Source organism: Vulpes vulpes, chromosome 7, assembly GCF_048418805.1.
Source record: "Vulpes vulpes isolate BD-2025 chromosome 7, VulVul3, whole genome shotgun sequence".
NCBI lineage: Eukaryota > Metazoa > Chordata > Mammalia > Carnivora > Canidae > Vulpes > Vulpes vulpes.
Window position 1 is genome coordinate 3,411,120 of NC_132786.1, and position 19,050 is coordinate 3,430,169.

General features: G+C 35.8%; 1 protein-coding gene across 1 annotated transcript in view; it reads right to left on the minus strand.

The window, feature by feature from the left end:
* CNTNAP2 (contactin associated protein 2) overlaps positions 1-19,050 on the minus strand; it is a 1,945,511-nt gene that overhangs the window by 965,828 nt on the left and 960,633 nt on the right. The gene's annotated exons all lie outside the window — the stretch shown is intronic.

The window sequence follows — 19,050 nt, forward strand, 5'->3', positions numbered from 1 at the left end:
CTGACAGAAGTAAGTCAAGGAAGAAATAATAAATAGAAGCATCTGAGTTTGTACTTGATTCAAAGAGTACAAAGGAAGCCCCAGAGTCGGAGGAGCAACATGATCAAGGCATCAGTCTTTAAAAAAAATTGACAGTGGTGTGCGAAATAACTTATGATGGGAAAAAGCTGGAAAATCTACCACTCAAAGATTAATCTATCACTGTGCCATAGGCTTTAGGAAATGCACAGGATTTTAAATTAGAAATCAGTATGGAAGTTAGAGAACTAAGTACATATGAAGAGGAAAAGAGAATTTCCTTCAGAATTCTGGGTGTAGAATAGACCATATTCTCCTTAAATAGTCTAAAACTAGGCTAAGAGAATGTCGGTACGATGATGATTCTGTGTTCTTAAAATCCTGTTTTGAGTATTCCTTCATAAACTTGTCATTCAGGGAAGATAAAATAATAAGGAAAGCTTTGGAATCATTCTTTTTCGTAATAAAAAAATAATGGTAAAAGTAAAAATGTCGAAATAGGAAAAAAAATAACTAGGGTGTTGAACAATGATGGAGTTGATTGCATTACAAAAAGGAGGCAGGATCAACAAAGACAAATTTTCATAAAGCAACTGAAAAAACTGAAAAACCAGAAAACCATCAAAAGAGAATGGTTAGAAGTTTTGCATGGTACAAAGAAATAAACACTTGAACTCCATTTTTATAAAAGTTTGCTCTGCTTTATAAAGTAGTATCCGTAATTAGAGATGAGATTCAGCTTGTGAAGTTCAAGTAAAAAACACAGGAAACCAAGTTAAGTTTGAATTGCATGAGATACGCGTATACTAAGTGTACTAAGTGTAGCACTGTTGTTTATCTGAAATTCAAATTTAACTGAGTATCCTGTATTTTATCTGACAACTCTAAATCAGATTCACTGCGAGTTTACCTCTCTTAGTGGTTTTCACACTGGAAATGAAAAGTTGCAGATAGAGGGCAATCAAAAAAGTTCAGACACAGGAAGAAGGAGAAAAACTCATAGGAGTTCCTATGAGGAGGTATAATTAGAGCTTGTATCCAGGATTGGATTGGACCATAGGTTTCATCGATTTGATGTAAAGAACGTAGGTAGAATGGCCCAGAATTCCAATGAGAAAATTAGGCTTGTCCTAACTCTTAAAGATGGTGAGTCAGTCTCTAAGACAGAGAGCTTTATGTAAAGATTGAATTGGTTCATTCTTCTATGTTGAAGCAACATCTGCCTCTAATTATTGAGCCAAATCCCAATAGCTCAGGACAAATTTGAGGATCTTAAGTATAGATCTTCTCCTACTTGAAAGGGCTGGGCATTATCCCTGCATTAAGATGTTTTCTCAACAAAACAAACAGAGGGTGAGCCATTTACTTTTGCAAAATTCAAGAAATAGAAGACAGCAGAACACGACTTGTACCTCTTTCCAACCCCTAGTCCCCATAAAAATAAATGTGTAGATGAACAAGGCTCAAATAGATTTTCTTTCTGGCATCAAAAAGTCTTTTTAAATTCGATGAATCATACTGTGGGAATAATGCCCTTCTACATGGAATTTTAAGTATTTTATTTTTGTTTCCCTTTACAAATATATAATTAGGGCAATGTTAGGAGAGTAAACATGATGTCGATACTTTGCTGCTAGCCAAAGTGAACATCAGCTAAGAGCTATTGAATGCTACAGCTCAGTAACTGCAGTCTCTGGCCGTGAAAATGCCTGATCTAATGAGAAAGGTGACCTGCTAAGGGAGCTCAAGCACCACAGAGGATGTGGAAGCTCAGTGCTGAGTCAAATGTAGGTAATATGAAATTACAGTAACTAATTAACTTAATTGTTTGCTCTGAAATTGGAAGGGAAAATGCCTGGTGCTTGGGAAGGAAGGCAGGGAAATCACCATATTTTCTTATGAGGAGGTATAGTGAACTAACGGCTATATCTGACTCTGTGACGTTTCCTTGTATTTGTTCATTTACATGAAATTGTAAAATGAGTACTATTATCATCCTCATTTTACAGATGAAAAAACTGAGGCACGAGGGAATTTTTGCAGATTTTCCAAAAACCTCTTGGCTAGTAAGTAGCAGAAATGAAATAAAAATAAATCCAGTCTTGGAGCTCACACCTTCCATGTTGCCACTTCACTCATACTGTGGAAAACGCTTTCAATTGCTGGAAAGAGAATGAGGGTATCTATGAAAAGCATGCAGTGTTATAGTTTCATAAAAAATGACCTCACATTCGTGGTTTGGGGTTTTACAACATGTTTTGTTCTGTTTGCTTAACTTCTAGAAACAGCAATGAAAATCTTAAACATTTATTGAGCAAAATTCATTAAAATATATTATCTATCATAAACCTATTCCTTTTTGTAGGCACTTTCTTCTGTCCACTGCATTCAGTGGCTGTTGACTAAGTTCATGTGCCCAATCATGAATACCTGCCAATAAGGTGGCCAAGTTTTGAGACAAGCTCAACAGACCTACAAAAATACTTTTGTGATATTTTCATTGGTGTAGACAATCCATGCACAGTATTACATCTCTTGCCTACCAGATTCTTTGATAAGCTCTTGAGAATATTCCATTGTATCTATAAAATTCATTCTCACTTTTTCTTTTGAGTGGTGAATGGATTGTCCATTTTTTTTCTGTATACTAAACTGCAATAAATTACATCCACTCTTAAAGATAAGTCGCTCTGAATTTCCTGGTTCACCCTGAGGCAAAACTTAACAGTGAATATTGAAATAGTAATAATAAGCACAAGGCTGAGAAGTTACTCTTCTACCAGAAAGCACAGCAACTTAGATTGAATGACACTTCTACAGCACTTGTTATTAACTTACAGAGAAGTAGTAGCTGAATTTATATCTCAGAATAGAGGAAAGGGGGAAAACGGTTAATAAAAGGAATGTCTGAGAGCCTAAATTTGCCTGTGTTTACTAGAATATTTATCCAAATGAAGAAACAATGGCACTGAATCCCAAGGATCTGGTATGGTCAGACTCTTAGCTATCTCAGGCACAGACAAGAGCTAAAATGTATTCCAAAGAGGAAAACTAAACCCAGGAGTTTAGTATTTATTGATTCTCATATAAAAGAAAAACAAAATGAAAATTTTTGATGATGATGGCATTGCTGGCAAACCAACACTAAAGCTGTTTCCTGCTTCACTGATATCATGGTGACTGTTAGGAGAGAATTAAAGCAACTAGGGAATATCCAGGCAGGAGGCTGTGTGCGTGTGTGTGTGTGTGTGTGTGTGTGTGTGTGTGTGTCTGGCTGTGTGTCTGTGGGAATGAACTCTGATTTACACAACTCGTGCTAATCAAAATTTAGTGTTTACCATGCCTTCATCAGCACTCTTATAGAGTTTAGATTTCTAGACTTTATATTAACTTTTTATCTGAAACTATGCTGAGTGTTTACAACCTGACTGAATGTGTTTGTGTAGGAGTGTTTTAATGAACAAGGATAATCATAACTCATATGCTTATTTTGTAAAGTGTTCAATAATGTTTGTTTTAGTAACAGTTTATAGGGATGTATAATCCCCACCATTATTTTATTTTACAAATGTGACCGTGCAGCATTTTTTGCTTGTATAGCAGTAGTTCCTCATATGTATACCCATAATGGACTCGACTATTATTCACAGATGGTGTTCCATGCCAATCTATAATGGGAACTGTTAATGTAGAAGTGAATATAAACAATCCTTGGCCTTAAGGAACTTGCACCCTGTTGTAAAGGAAGACATTCAAGTATGTGTTTATAAGAAAGTGAAATGAGGCGATCCCTGGCGCCTGCCTTTGGCCCAGGGCGCGATCCTGGAGACCCGGGATCGAATCCCACGTCGGGCTCCCGGTGCATGGAGCCTGCTTCTCCCTCTGCCTGTGTCTCTGCTTCTCTCTCTCTCTGTGTGTGACTATCATAAATAAATAAAAATTAAAAAAAATTGAAAAAAAAAAAGAAAGTGAAATGAGCTGCAGTGGAGTTGTATGTAAGACACACTGGAGAGCACTGGGGATGGAAAGTCTAGATCCAGGCAGGGAGAACAGGAAGTCCTTTGTTGGAGCTAGCACTTGAATCAAATAGAGAATGCAGGGATCTTTGACCATATGCAGACATTTGGAAAATTATAGCTGTCATACTGGAATATAGCTGAAGTCTTCACTAGGGGAAGTGACCTAGTACAAGGCTAGAGAGGCTGGCAGGAAATGACCAAATTATCATGTTACTTAATAATCTAAATGGTGTGGATTTTTTACCTTAAGGCCTTAGAAAAATTTGAGATATGGTAATCACAGAGCAAGGTTTAGTTAAATCACTCCTTCAGCAGCATGGAAGATGCAAGAATTGATTTAGAACACTATAGTGAGGATTTTAGGAAGTTGAGGTGGAAAAATTGAATAAGTATTTAGATGTGGAGGATAAGGGAAAATGAGAATTCCAACTTGAGTTTCACATTTCTTGTATCACATGAAAGTGCTAGAGCAGTAGGCTAAAGTGTTGACAGTGTCCCTAAACTGCAAGCAGAAGAAAATAAAAATTCATTTCTAGAAAAAGCACTCTCAGTTCCGATAATCAAGATTCTCACAAGTTAAACAATTCTGAATCAAACACCAAAAAAAAAAAAAAAACATGCTATGGTGACTGAGAAGTCCGTAAGAACAATAAGTCAAATTTATAGATTCTAATGACACTAGAATTATTAGATCCAGACTACTAAGTATATGAAATATTTAAAGGATACAATTTTCTTTTAAATACTGAATGAGCCCAAAATAAAATTACTGAATTAAAAACTCAATAGATGACAAAGACCCCGGACAGACACAATTATGTAGAAAATTAGCCTAACACAGGGAATAAGAGGGCCAGTGGGATATGGACAGCACCATCAAATGGGGGCAGACATACAGGGTTTCAAAGTTTGGCCAAGGGGCATCCTCATGTGGGAATGGCTTGACATACAAAGTCAGAAACTGATCAAGGAGAAGGGTGTGTCCACATAGATAGAGAAGTCGCCTGGTATTTGGTATCAGTCTAAGAGAGGTGTGGAAAAACACAGTGGTGCTGATGGGAAATTGGGGTTAATTATACTGAAGACCGTAGCAGCCAGGGTCTTTCACTTAGAGAAAGGAAGTACAACACTGGAAGAGTGGAAAAATAGAAGGAACCCTAAGATACTGGAGTATTGGTGTTAATTCATGGTCTTCCATATATAAAAAGAGAGAACTAAACATTGATGTAAATATGTGTATCTACTTAGCTACCACACACATATTCCCTCCCTCTGTCCACTGAGAAGACCTGGGAGCAGAAACACAATGATAATAATGAGCACATCTAGCATCCAGATCATGGCTTCTAAGAAATTATTCTCAGGGTGCCTGGGTGGCTCAGTCAGTTAAGCATCTGCCTTCAGCTCAGGTCATGATCCCAGAGTCTTGGCATCAACCCCCCACACTGGACTCCCTGCTCAGCAGAGTCTGTTTCTCCCTCTCCTCTTCCCCTTCCCTCTGACCCACTACTCCTATGCTCACTCCTTATCAAATGAATGAATAAAAAATATTTTAAAAATAAAAATTTTCCACTAAAAGGAACAAAGACTTTCTGAAGAAAAGACTGATAGGAAAAGAATCTAGTCTGAAGCAGGTAAAATACAAATTGATCTAAAAACCTCTGTTTGTGACAAAAAGCAGAGAACTACTCAAAAAATAATGGGACTATGATCAAAGGACACAGGCACCAACTTGAAAGGGCTCCCACTGGCCAAATCTGGGACAACTTCAGCATCAATATAAAGAAAATGCTTTTTTAACCCATTAGATACAATAAGACACAATCTATATAGACATAAGTAAATGGAAGGTTCTATTAGATGACATTTGTGTTTCAAAGACCCTCCAGAATTTTTTTTTTAATCGTAAAGGGCAAAAGTTATTACAAGGGAAAGTCTGTCTACACTGGAGAAGACTGGTAGACAACACCTGAATCACATGATCCAAATCCCGGGGTGAAGTGAAACCATGCATCACCAACCAGCAAACCTCTCGAGCAATATTCCTGCCAAAAACATATAAATTGAGCCAAATCATGAAAAATCACGAGGCAAACTCAAATTGAAGTAAGTTCTACAAAATGAATGGATGCTAATCTTTACAATGTCAAAGTCCTGAAAATCAAGGAAAGGCTGAGGAAGTCTTCCAGACTGAAGAAGACCAAGGATAAATGAAACTAAATACTACGTGTAACTCAGAACTAGATCCTTTGCCTCTAAAAGGTGTTACTGGGACAAGTGGTGAAGCTCAAAGGGGATCTGAGGAGGAGAAGGAAATCATACAATAATCTTGATTTCCTGTTTTTGATGGTGGTATTATAGTTATGTAGGAGAATGCCCTTGTTTGTGGAAAGCAGATCTAGAGTGGTTGGGGATGATGGGAATCAGGTTGTTGACTTACTTTCAAATGACTGGGGGTGGGGGGTGACAAGGTTCATTTTTCTGTATTTACAGCTTTTCTGTAAGCTTGAAATTGTTTTAAAATAAATAAAACCTTATTTAGATTTCTTATTTTTTTTTACTATGGAGATCTCATAGTATTTATCATGCTAATTTGTGTTTTGCATTTCCAAGACACAAATATAATAACACAGTATTTCCTACAGATTCTTTTTAAACAGGGTATATTTTGGAAAACAGAAGTATTTTTTTTTAAGATTTTATTTATTCATGAGAGATACAGAGAGAGAGAGAGAGAGAGAGAGAGAGAGAGGCAGAGGGAAAAGCAGGCTCCATGGAGGGAGCTTGATGTGGGACTTGATCCCGGGACTCCAGGATCACACCCTGGGCCAAAGGCAGGTGTTAAACCACTGAGCTATCCCTGGAAAACAGAAGTATTTAAAAAGAATCTCTTCGTCAAAAATTATATAGAAATATAATAAATATACTAAATGCTAAGTGAATTTAGTGACTAATTGCTGTTATGTAAACAACGGTAAAAGTGATCAGGACTGATGGTCATTTAATCAGAACAATTACCGAAATTATTAATAATTATACCTATATTAAATATTTAACTTCAAACAGAAATTTCTATTCACCAGTGTTTCTATATAGGCTACTTCTTTCTTTTTTTTAAATAGGTCTCCTAATGGGATCTCTGTATAATCTTTAAAAATGAGTTATATTTGTGTGTGTATGTAATAATCCTTTTAGGGTGTAATACAGATTATCATCAGGTTGCTCTAACTTTGTTTTTGTTTTTTTTTTTGGTCAATATTTTGCAGTTGTCTCATCAGAATGAAATAAGTTTAAACATTCTTTACTGGGGATCTTTACAAATTATTAAAGCAAGTTTTCATAGAACACGTTTGGATTTCTTTTTTTTTTTTCCCATTTGTCACATTTTATAGGATTACATAAAATTTCATTAAATTGTGGCATTAAAATAGGAAGTCAAGATGGCATTAAATGCTAAGAGAACAAACATCACAGAGTCTTGGCAAGCAATTCTGCTGGTGGAAGCAACAGTCATGCCAGGTTAGCAGCGAGCAGGCTGCCAGTCCTGGACTCAGGAAGCCTACTTTATTGGAGAAAGTAGAGAATATTTGTTAATCCAGCCAAAATGGTCATCAGAGGTTCTTCTCTAGGGTAGAACCCTGGGTTGTTTTGTTCTTTCAGTTTATTTCAAGTTTTGTTTGTTTGTTTTTGTTTTTGTTTTATAAGGATACCACACTGATTATATAATTGAAAACCTCTCTGAAAACATAATGAGTAATCTTATTGAAGGAACGCATAAACCTTCCTTACACTTGGTTCATTTCCTTTGGTCAGTGGCAATCTGAAAAGTCAGAAGTCCAGCCATAGACTGGATCACAGCACAGCCTGTCTAATTTGTTCATCAATGGAAAAACAAACTAATTTTCTTAATTCTGAATTGTTAGCAATATTAAAATTGAATCAGTGCAGGCACATGGCATACTTTGGTTTACTTGCCAGTTACAGATCGCATAGCCATAGAGGTAATTTCCAAAGTCACCCTTCAGAGAAACAAAAACATGAAAGCTTAAATATTTTTGGTATCTCAAACGCAAAATAAACTCAGTAAAGTTAAGAAGCATCACATTTCTTCAATAGTATGTTCTTCATTTGCCGTTCTTTAATGTATAAAATAACAATCATTTATTGCTTAATAGTAAAACTGTAAGCAACATATTAGTAACTATACTTCCACATAACGCTGGTAAATTGTATTCAGAAGCATTACTAATTCCCCCTACCTTTTTAGCATAATTTATACTTAATATTTTGATAAATGTTTTGAAGCTATAGGATAGAAAGCATTTATAAGGCCAAGGACAGCTAGATGTTCCACTATTTTCTTTCAAACGTGGGTAGGACTTATTTTTACTTTATTATATTGATGTTTCATTTCTAACCTCCATTCATTTACATCAGCAGAAAAGATAAAAAAAATAATCTGCCTTCACAAGTTTAATATGATGCCTTTGTCGACTTAGACAAAAAACATACTTTAAATGCAGTGGTGAGTGTGAAAGTATCGATCCCTACTGTGGAGTTCCTGCTAAACCTGAATCCACTAATGAATGGCCTTTCCACCAAGTTCATTTGAAACCTGTCACTGTGTGTGTGCTAATTTGTGGATACTAATGGAAACCCTCTATAAGTTAGAGTCTAGACATTTGGTTTTGGTTGAAACCCTCTATAAGTTAGAGTCTAGACATTTGGTTTTGGTTGAAACCCTCTATAAGTTAGAGTCTAGACATTTGGTTTTGGTTTGTGTAAACACTTTATTTTTGTCCGGTCAGAGTTTTTCTTGTGGATTATATAGAGATAGCAAAGCATTTCCAAGTGGACCACCCCATTGCTCAACTGCCAAAGTCATAAAATGCTTTTCATAGATTCAAAAGCAAAGAGTTTTCAAACAGTTGCGTTAAAAGTTTGACTGAAATTAATTTTAGTAGAAGTCTATTTTTTTTAAGACCATTGAATTCAAGCTGTTTTCTGTACTTGAGCAAAGCTATGATTCCCAGTTCACAAAAGAATGAGCTCATTTACAAACTGAAGTTGCGATAAGCCCCGTCAGACATAAGGGAAAGAATGAATTTTGTGTTCCTTAAATGGGCTACATTCAGCCAGAGACATAATATCTGCACAGACAGATTAGCAGGCTCTAATTAGTCTTTTTTCTATCTAAAAAGACAAATATACTTCCAAACCCTGATGGAATTTCTTCATTTGAAATTTACTAAAATTGTACAACTAGAGATTTATTTAGTTAAATAGTACCTTCTATCTAAATGTGCATGTTCCTGTTAAGGCTGAGACCTTCACATCTATCGTTCACCTACACTCCCATCTGTTAATAAGATCAACTCTTTCTAAGGCCAGCTTCTTCTCTTGTGCATTGAACCCTATCGAACCCAACCTGGGTCAAAGAAATTTCTCTAGCAATCACATCCTTATATCCTGCATTATAAATAATTTTCCTCTGTGTTAGTTCATTTCCATTATCCTGCAAACCTATTTTTTCCATTAAGAAAAACTTTTTTTAACCATGCTCCCTCTCTAGCTATAATTGCCCCATTCTATTCCCTCTTGCAGCAAAAATAAGTTAATTCGAATCATTGAGCACAATTTTTTTTTTTTTTAATTTTCCTTTCATGCTCACCTGAAACTACTCCAGACAGGCACACCAAAACCCCTTTCATCATAGTCATGTGGAACCTGCCATTGCTAACGTAGTGGTACTTTTCAGTCCTTGTCTGATACGACCCATCAGCAGCATCTGATCTACTTGGTCGCCTATAGATCCCGGAAACAATTCCATCAGAGGCATCTAGAACACTAGCCCTTTAGCCCCTCCTTTTTCATCTACTTGCTACTCCTCTCACCAGCCACTTTTTATTAAAGTACAAATAAAGATCAGTCCTTGGATTTTGACTCTTTTTCTTCCAGCTCTCACTCAGCAATCATGTCCAGTCTCACAATTTTAAAATCTGTGTTGAGGATCCTCCTAATTTTATATCCCTAGCTCTGATGACTCCCTAATTCCAGACCTGTCTACTCAATGTCTTACCTGGGCTAACTAAGACCTCTCAAATTCAGCAGGCCTAAAACTGAATTCCTGATGCTGACCCAAAACTTTGTTCTGCTTTCATTTGTTGCCCTTTCAATTTATAGTAACTTTTACCTTTTAAATTCTTTAGTAAAAAAAAAAAAAATCTTTGCATCATACATGCCTCTTTCTCTCAGCACTGTCATCCATCGGTTACCAAGTCTCTTTCACAGAATCCAGCTGCTTCCTACTCGGGCCTACCAATGACATTACCTGGATAATTTTTTTTTCTTTTTGGTTTCTTTTTTTTTTTTAAGAGAGAGAGAAGGAGGGCAAAGAGATCCTAAGCAGGCCCCATGCCCAGTGCAGAGCCCAACACAAGGCTCAATCCCATGACCCTGAGATCATGACCTGAGCTGAAATCAAGGCAGACATTTAACTGACTTACGAATAACTTGAGCTGAAATCAAGCGTTCAGTCCTTATAGTCTATTCCCAATAGAGCAGTTGGAGTGAATTTCTTAAAATCACAAGTCCTTTCATGTCACGCCTCCATTCAGAGACCTCCAAGGCTCCCGATACTAACCGGAATAAAAGCCAACCTTACTTGTAGTAGCGGACAAGAGTCTAGATATTTCCCATCTGCCTCAATACCACCCTTGATGATTTGATATTATCTCTCGTAATCTAATTATACTTGCCCCCCTTACTCTTCTCCAACCTTGAAGGGCATCTTCCTGCCTTACGACTTTTGCATTTGCAATTCCTTCTACCTAGATTGGTCTCCGTCCTTACATCCTCCTGGTGATTTTACTTAATTGTCATTGCAATGAAGCTGTTCCTGACAATTACTTAAAACTGTACCTCTACTTCCCAGTACTTTTCCCCCATCCCCTGTTTTGTTTATCCCCTGCAAATATATACAATTATTTATTTATTCAGTTGTCTGCACCCTTCCACTAAAATATAAGCTAAGCTCATTGAGGGCAGGTTTTTTTTTTTTATTGGTTTTGTTTTCTGTTGCATATTCAACAGCTAGAATGATGATAGGCACTCAATATGGGTGAAATTAATGTGTAAACCCCTGAATACATTCTGGGTTAAGTATACCAAAATAGCATTAACCAGGAAGAAAGGAGATAGTAATGAGACAGAGGAAGACTAGTTTACTGGCCTGTGGTAAGTGGAGAGTCCTCTGAAAGTCTCTACAAGAAGCAACTTATAAAGCTAAGTAATGGGATAGGGTTACGGAGAGAGGCTGAAGTGTGTGCAATAACTGTCTTTAAAGTCTTCCTTTACCTTAAGGGCACCTGCCAAAGACAGGTCAAAATCAAAATGGTTACAGACAAGATAAAGTTTCTTCTGGTGACTTTTTTTCTGCTCTGTTTTTCTCTTGGCTCCCAATCCTCCTCCTTGATCTCCTACCACCCCTAGAAGATTTCAGTGCCATGTGCCCACGCTTCATTTCCAAGTCATGGACTGAAGCTATAACTTAAATTCCAATTGCAGGATGAAGCCATGATGTGGATATGTCTTATGAGACCAAGTTCCCTAAACCGATCACTTTATTTTACTGAAGGCTGATTAGGAATAAAGATATGATCTCTTAGAGCAAGACATAGAAGGTTTTCATTGGGTCAATAAAGACCTTGACCATATTACAACAGAAACAACAGTGACCATCATTATTGAGGCTTTCCTGGGACAGCTGTGTTATAACTATCATTTCTAATCTTAGCAAGCACAATGTGAAGAAGGGATAATAAGACTTTGTCAGATAAGGCTATTGAGGCTTTGAAAATTAACTTGCCCAAAGATACGAAGAGGCTAAGTGGTATATTAGGATTCAAATCCCCTGCTAATGGACCCGCATGTCCATTCTGTTACACAAAGCATAGATGTTTCTTTTTTTTTTTTTTTCTTAATTGAGGTTAAAGGAAATCCAATCTCCAACACTAGAATATGAAGGGAATGTAGATATAAACCAAAGAAAGCAATGCTAATGCTGTTTGATTTTAAAAGCTGATCATACACTTAAAGCCATTTAATATATTTTTAAGTTTTAGATTATGCTACTAATTACAGTGATAGAAAACAGCATGAGAAGTAGATCATGCCAGCAATACCTGTTAGTCTTTCTCTACACTGAAAGAGAAGCTCAACTGCAAAGGGTCCTTTAACTGTAATTAAAAGTCATATTGTTGGGTGGAGTAACATTTATCTCTACACCAAGAAAAACAAAACTAATTTTCACCGTGTATTATGTTAATCCTAGCACATTTTGAGCTAGTGCGATATTTTGGCAAGACAATCATGTTAAAATATTTAAAACCACAAAGCAAAAGGAGACCCCCCAAAACGTTACCACTCAGTTATAGGATGGTCCATCTGTAAAATTCTCTACATTGACAGGTCACTGAAAATTGAATTTGTAATTGACAGTCGTGCTTTGCAGTAAACAATATGGCACCATATGTATTTCTGTAATTATTTTAGAACTTTTAAATTGTGGCTTCTCTTAAAAAGGCCTTAGGACATGGTAAACACAGCCAAGATTATTGAGGGTTCATTGTCTGAGATGTTTTACTTAACTCTAATTTAATTCAAGTCAATAAATCTCAATGAATATATATCAAATGGCCTACCCTGTGCCTGCAACATACTTGGCAATTATGGGAGGTTAAAAATTATAGAAGATGGAGGTGTCTTCACATTTAAGAACATGTATTGATAAAGCTGTTAGTTCAGTAAGAGAGATCAGAAAATAAGCCCTATTCACTCAAAAAAATAAAAACTTTGACATTAAAAAGGAGTAATTAATGCAGTATGAATATCTTTGCCATATAGTCCTTTATCTTAATGCCAATATATTTAATTGTAGAGGATATCACTGATTGAATATATATTTATAAATATATATATTCTGAGAAACACTGACAATATTAAAGTCATGCAAATGCAAAGTCCTTAAATTCTGACTTGACCTATTCTATACCTTCTAGAAATATTAAGGTATCCTTTCTAATAAAAAATAAATTAAAAACTCAATATTTCTTTTTTTCAAAAAGATTTTATCAGAGAGAGCAAGCACACATGCTTGGGCACAAGTAGGGGGAAGGGGAGAGCTTGGAGTCTGATCCACTGCTGGGATCATGACCTGAGCAGAAGGCAGACACTTAACTGAGCCACCCAGGTGCCCCCAAAACTGAGTATTTCTTAAACTATTCCCCTTTATTTGATTTCTTGGGAAAAAAATGAAAGTTGCTGAATCTAACGGTCACTGCTATACTCAAAAATGGAAGAAAGGATAACACTGTTACATTAGGAACACTGCCCACAGGTCAACAAACTATTTCTGTACAGTATGATGGTAAATATTTTAGGTTTTCAGCTACACTTTGGCATGTATTTTCAATAAAACTTTATTTGTGGACACTGAGATTTGAATGTAATTTTCATGTGTCACAAAATATATTTGCCCCAATCATTTAAAAATATAAAACCACATTTAGAAAATGGCATATAACCTGGTGGCCAAAAAACAAACAGAAGAAAACAAACAACAACAACAACAACAACAACAAAAAAAAAACAGGTGGCTGTTTTCCTGATCCAAATCACAAAATGGCTCTCATGTTTGTATGCATAAAAACTATTCTCCATGGATATAATAACTGCAGCTAATTATTCAGTGCTTGTATGCCAAACATTGTTCAATATACGTAATAGCCTATATAAGTATGTTTAATCTTCACATCAACCCCAGGTTAGGAATATTACATCCATTTGACAAGGAAATCAGGCAGAGAACTTGAATAACCTGCCCAATGTCCCAACATCTATTAAATGGCAGAGCTGGGATCAAGCCTAGAGCCTGTGCTCGTAGCCACTGCTCTTTGCCACCCACTACACCACAATGTGTTGTTTCCAGCCACAGAACAGGAGACTGTGAACTAACTAAGCTCCTTTAAATTCATAAGAATGATGTTTATTTTCTTTTTAAATATTTTATTTGGGAGAGCCCAAGCTAGTGACCGAGGTAGGAAGAGAGCATGGGCAGGGAGGAGAGGGAGAAGCAGGCTCCTCACTGAGCAGGGAACCCTACGATGTATCATGACCTGAGCCAAAGGCACCCAGGTGCCACCAAAATGATGTTTTTATCAGAATGGGTAAAGGTGAATGCAAATTGTTACGTTTAAGATTTTTTGGCAACTAGAGTATTTGAGACAAGTTTAAAGGAAAGAGGATGTTGGTGACGAGGTGTCTTGCTGATTTCTGTCGCAAAACTATGAACATGTTTTCTCCTTGGGTTGTGAAATTCTAAGTGCCTTAGAGAGTTTACTCATTTGGCGCGCCCTAATGCCAGAGCAACTTCCTCTAAAAACACACTAGGAAAGTGGGTATCTATTTTAGTGTGAGTCATCTCTTAATAGTTTTGTTTTTCCAGGTAAGGACTGTTAATATTTAAACTAGGCAAGAGGTATTTTAATTATTTTTTTTGCAGCATGAGGTTTTATGTATAGATTCATTTAGCGTGTTAATCATTACTATAAAATGGCTAGATTGTGATTTTCAAGTCCAAAATGTATATGGCCTCTTTACATCTGAATGCTCTGCTTTAATCTAGGTCTTTCAAGTCATCACAGGGGAATGCAAGCAAAACAATACATAGTAATTTCTATGTGGTCTTCACTACTCGACTTCTATCTTTGCCTAGAGATCTCTCTTCTCTTAAACCAAACTGATTAAAACTCTCCCTTGACCTTTAAATGCTCTTATTGATGTTGAAGTCAGAGAAAGGAGTGATAATAATTGAATTCTGAACAACAGCCATTATGAAAACATAGACTGGAATTCTATCTGAATGTGAAATTGGACAAAATTATGGCAATTTTAAAAATTATATACAAAGCAGAACTGACAAAAGACAGAATAACTGAATAACATTAGTGGGGATAGAATGACCTGGAAAATCTCCTGGAGACTTGCACTCCCTCTGCAGACTTCCAGAGTGAGTCCCCAGGGTAAATAATTCCATTCAAATAAAGCACCTTCTTTATCAGACAACTAAATATATGGTGTAATCATTCTGCAGAGGAGAGTAATATGCTCACATAATTTTTTTTAAAGAACTGATTGCTTGTTGAAGGTTTGTTCTCCCAACAATAGCCTGTGGCATCCATCTTGATAATGGACCAGATAACAGATGGTATTTCTTGAAGGACAGGCTCAAATTAAAGCACTATGTTCAGGGAAAAGCAACTTTATTCCTCTATTATCATGGACATTGAGAAAACATTTTTGGTTTTATGGTTTTTAAGTTAATGAGATCTCTAGTGTAGTCACCTGGTTATTGGAAAAACCTAGCCATGAAAATTCTTTCTGCTTTTCAGACTACAGCATCTATTTTAAAAGTAACTATAACCGGAATATAGGATAGTATCACTGGGCAATGGCATATTTTAGAGTTTTGATTCCTAAAATGATATTAAGCTAAAAATCTTAGAATTCTTCTCCAGGTTTTCTGCATGTTACCTCAACAAAGCCTTAGTTCTTTTTATTGAGAGCCTCATTTTTAAAATGGGATTTTGGAACAATGTCTGAAATACCTAATTTTGCAGTTAGAGAAACTTCCTATCACTAGAAGTTGAAATTGCATAGAATTATGCTGTGTTATACTAACATAGGTTGATACTCCATTGCTTTGCCAACTGATTTTTTTTTTTTTTATCTAGTGAATATTTTCTCAGGTCACTGAAACAAACATTTCTCATGTATTGTATTTCTCATGTATTGCAAAATATGATATATAACAACTTCATAGAACCCCATCATATGAATATTATTGGCATTTAGATTGTTGACATTGTTATATCACAATTTATCAAAGTATCCCATATAACAATATGCTGTATCAGTAGTTCCACTACTGAAGTGTCACTACATCTACAGTCTCACCTTAGTTAAAGGGCTGAAAGCCTGGGACTATGTATGTTTCCCAGAACCCCCGACAGCAGGTTTCCACATTAGTTCTGTCAATGAGAGACATTTGAGCAGAATGCAGAAGGTGGAGAAAAAAGGTCATTATTGGTTGCTCTTGGGTCTGCAGTAACAGGTATCAACCCACTTCCCTGATGCAGGGAGTGAGATCATCTGTACCCATTTTCTATAAGCCTCCAATCTATTTTCTTTTTCTTTTTAAAATATTTATTTATTTATTTATTTATTTATTTATTTATTTATTTATTTATTTATTTATTTTGAGAGCGAGATACAGCATGAGCTGGGGAGGAGGGGCAGTGGGAGAGGGAGAAGCAGGCTCCCTGCTGAGCAGGGAGCCCAATGCAGGGTCCTGGGATCATGACATGGGCCAAAGGCAGATGCTTGACCCACTGAGCCACCCACGTGCTCCACCCACCCAAACATTTTCAGCAATTTTTCTGACCTTTGTTCCCAGTCGATCCTTAGTGATTTTGTAAATCTCTGATTCCCTGTATTCTCATTCTGTTTAAAATATCTACAGGGGTTTCTGGTGTTCTGTCAGAATCCTGACTAAAATAGTCATAAATAATCTACATTTTGTTTTATTCTTATGATTGTTTTCATGGGATACATTACAAAAATGACTGGGTCAAAATGTATGGTTATTACTCAGCCATCTAAAAGAATGAAATCAAATCATTTCCAATGACATGGATGGAATTAGAGGGTATTACGTTAAGCAAAATAAGTCAGAGAAAGACAAATACCATATGGTTTCACTCATGTGGGATTTAAGAAACAAAACATATGAACACAGGGGAAGGGAATGAAAAATACAATAAAAACAGAGAAGGAGGCAAATCATAAGAGACTTAACTCTAGGAACCCAACTGAGGGTTGTTGGAGTGGAGGGATGGGTAATTACTGGGTGATGGGCATGAAGGAGGGTATGTGACTGTAATGAGCACTGGGTGTCACATGCAACCGATGAATCACTACCTTCTACCTCCTGAAACTAATAATTCACTATATATTAACTAAATTGAATAAGTTAATCTTTCCAAGTTTTCTGGTGTATATTGCCAAAAAGATTCCTGGAAAATGTGTGGTAGTCCTGTTATACTATAACATACGAAAGGGACCTGAACCACACTAATGTTATTGTATACTGTTGTTAAAATATGGCAGTTTATTTGTGTATTCATGTCATGGTGGATAGATTATAAGATTTTATTTGGCAATTTCTATTCATAAAATTTTAATTGTTTAGTCCTAACATTTTCCATTTTTTTAAATACACTTTTTATTTTAGAAGTTTCAGATTTAGGGGATCCCTGGGTGGCTCAGCGGTTTAGCACCTGCCTTTGGCCCAGGGCGTGATCCTGGAGTCCCCGGGATCGAGTCCCATGTCGAGCTCCCTGCATGGAGCCTGCTTCTCCCTCTGCCTGTGTCTCTGACCCTCTCTCTCTCTCTCTCTCTCTCTCTCTCCCTCTCTCCCTCTCTCTCTTTCTCTCTGACTCTCATGAATAAATAAAATCTTAAAAAAAAAGTTTTAGATTTACAAATATTCTGAAGCCTGTTTCTCCTATTAATTAACATGGTACCTTTGTTACAATTAATGAACCAACATGATACATTATCTATAAAATTATGACAAGTCATAAACACAAGAAGCATGTGAACCCAAACTGAGAAACACTGATTTGTGGATTTTTAAAAACCTTTTTAAACTTACAATATAAAAATATCTTGTATTTACAAACTGTGCCTTTTATGACTTCTGTTTCATATAAAATGTATTTCTTCAAACTGAGACTCAACAATTTATTTATTTATTTACTTAAGATTTTATTTGTTCATGAGACAGAGTAAGTGGCAGAGACCTAGGTAGAGGGAGAAGCAGATTCCTCACAGGGAACCTGATGTGGGACTCGATCCGAGGACCCCGGGATCACAACCTGAGCCAGAGGCTCAACCACTGAACCACCCAAGCGCCCCTCAACAAATATTTATTTAGATAAATTTATTTCCTAGTTTTTTATAGATACATATTTGAGCTGTTTGATATTTTAGAAAACCTAGGAATCTAAATTTAACTTCCCTTTCATAGTAAAAAAAAAAAAAAATTCCAGAATTATATCTTGAATTCATCCCTTTTGATTTAGAAGGAGCATTTACGTAAAGTTTTCGATTCTAAATTGTTCCAATCATAACTTTCCTTTTTTTTTTTTCAATTCCCACCGATATTTATGGCATAGTTAAATAAGTTTTAATGTATATTGGTACAAGTTGTTCTTTTTTCCCTTCCAGAATAATATTGATAATCTTGATCATTGCTCTTTCAGATTAACTACTTAATTCAGCTTCAAAAATCTTTTTTGGAATTTTTATAATAATTAAACATTATTTTATGGAAAGGAGCTTTATACTATATACATCTATGATACCACTTTTTAATTTTTTAAGCCATCTTTTATATATTTTAAGAATATAAAGTCTGTCTTACTGATACATTCCCACATCTTCTACCTATTGTATTTATTCTCAGATTTAGTTTATCCTGTTGTGCTGAACAATCTTTTGTTGGCTTTTATTCTAGCCAATACTAATTAGTAGTAGAGAGCTTAGGAGGAAACCTCTTGATAGATCATTGCAACTAACAATTCACATATAATATGTATGTGTATATACATCTATTTGAGCTTCCATATTATTTATAAATTTTATTTCTGTTTTATAATTTTTCTTATATATAGAACTATTTTGATACCAGTGATGATATAAATGCAAATTAAAATACTTTATATTATATACTTTATAATCATGTAATATTATATGAGAAACTTGTATGTGTATGTATGTAAGCATGGAATAACATTGCTCAGTAAAAACTTTTGGGTTATTATCATGATTTTTCTCATTAGGGAATTATAATAATTTTAAAAATAATCACATTTTTGCCTCTCTAATAATT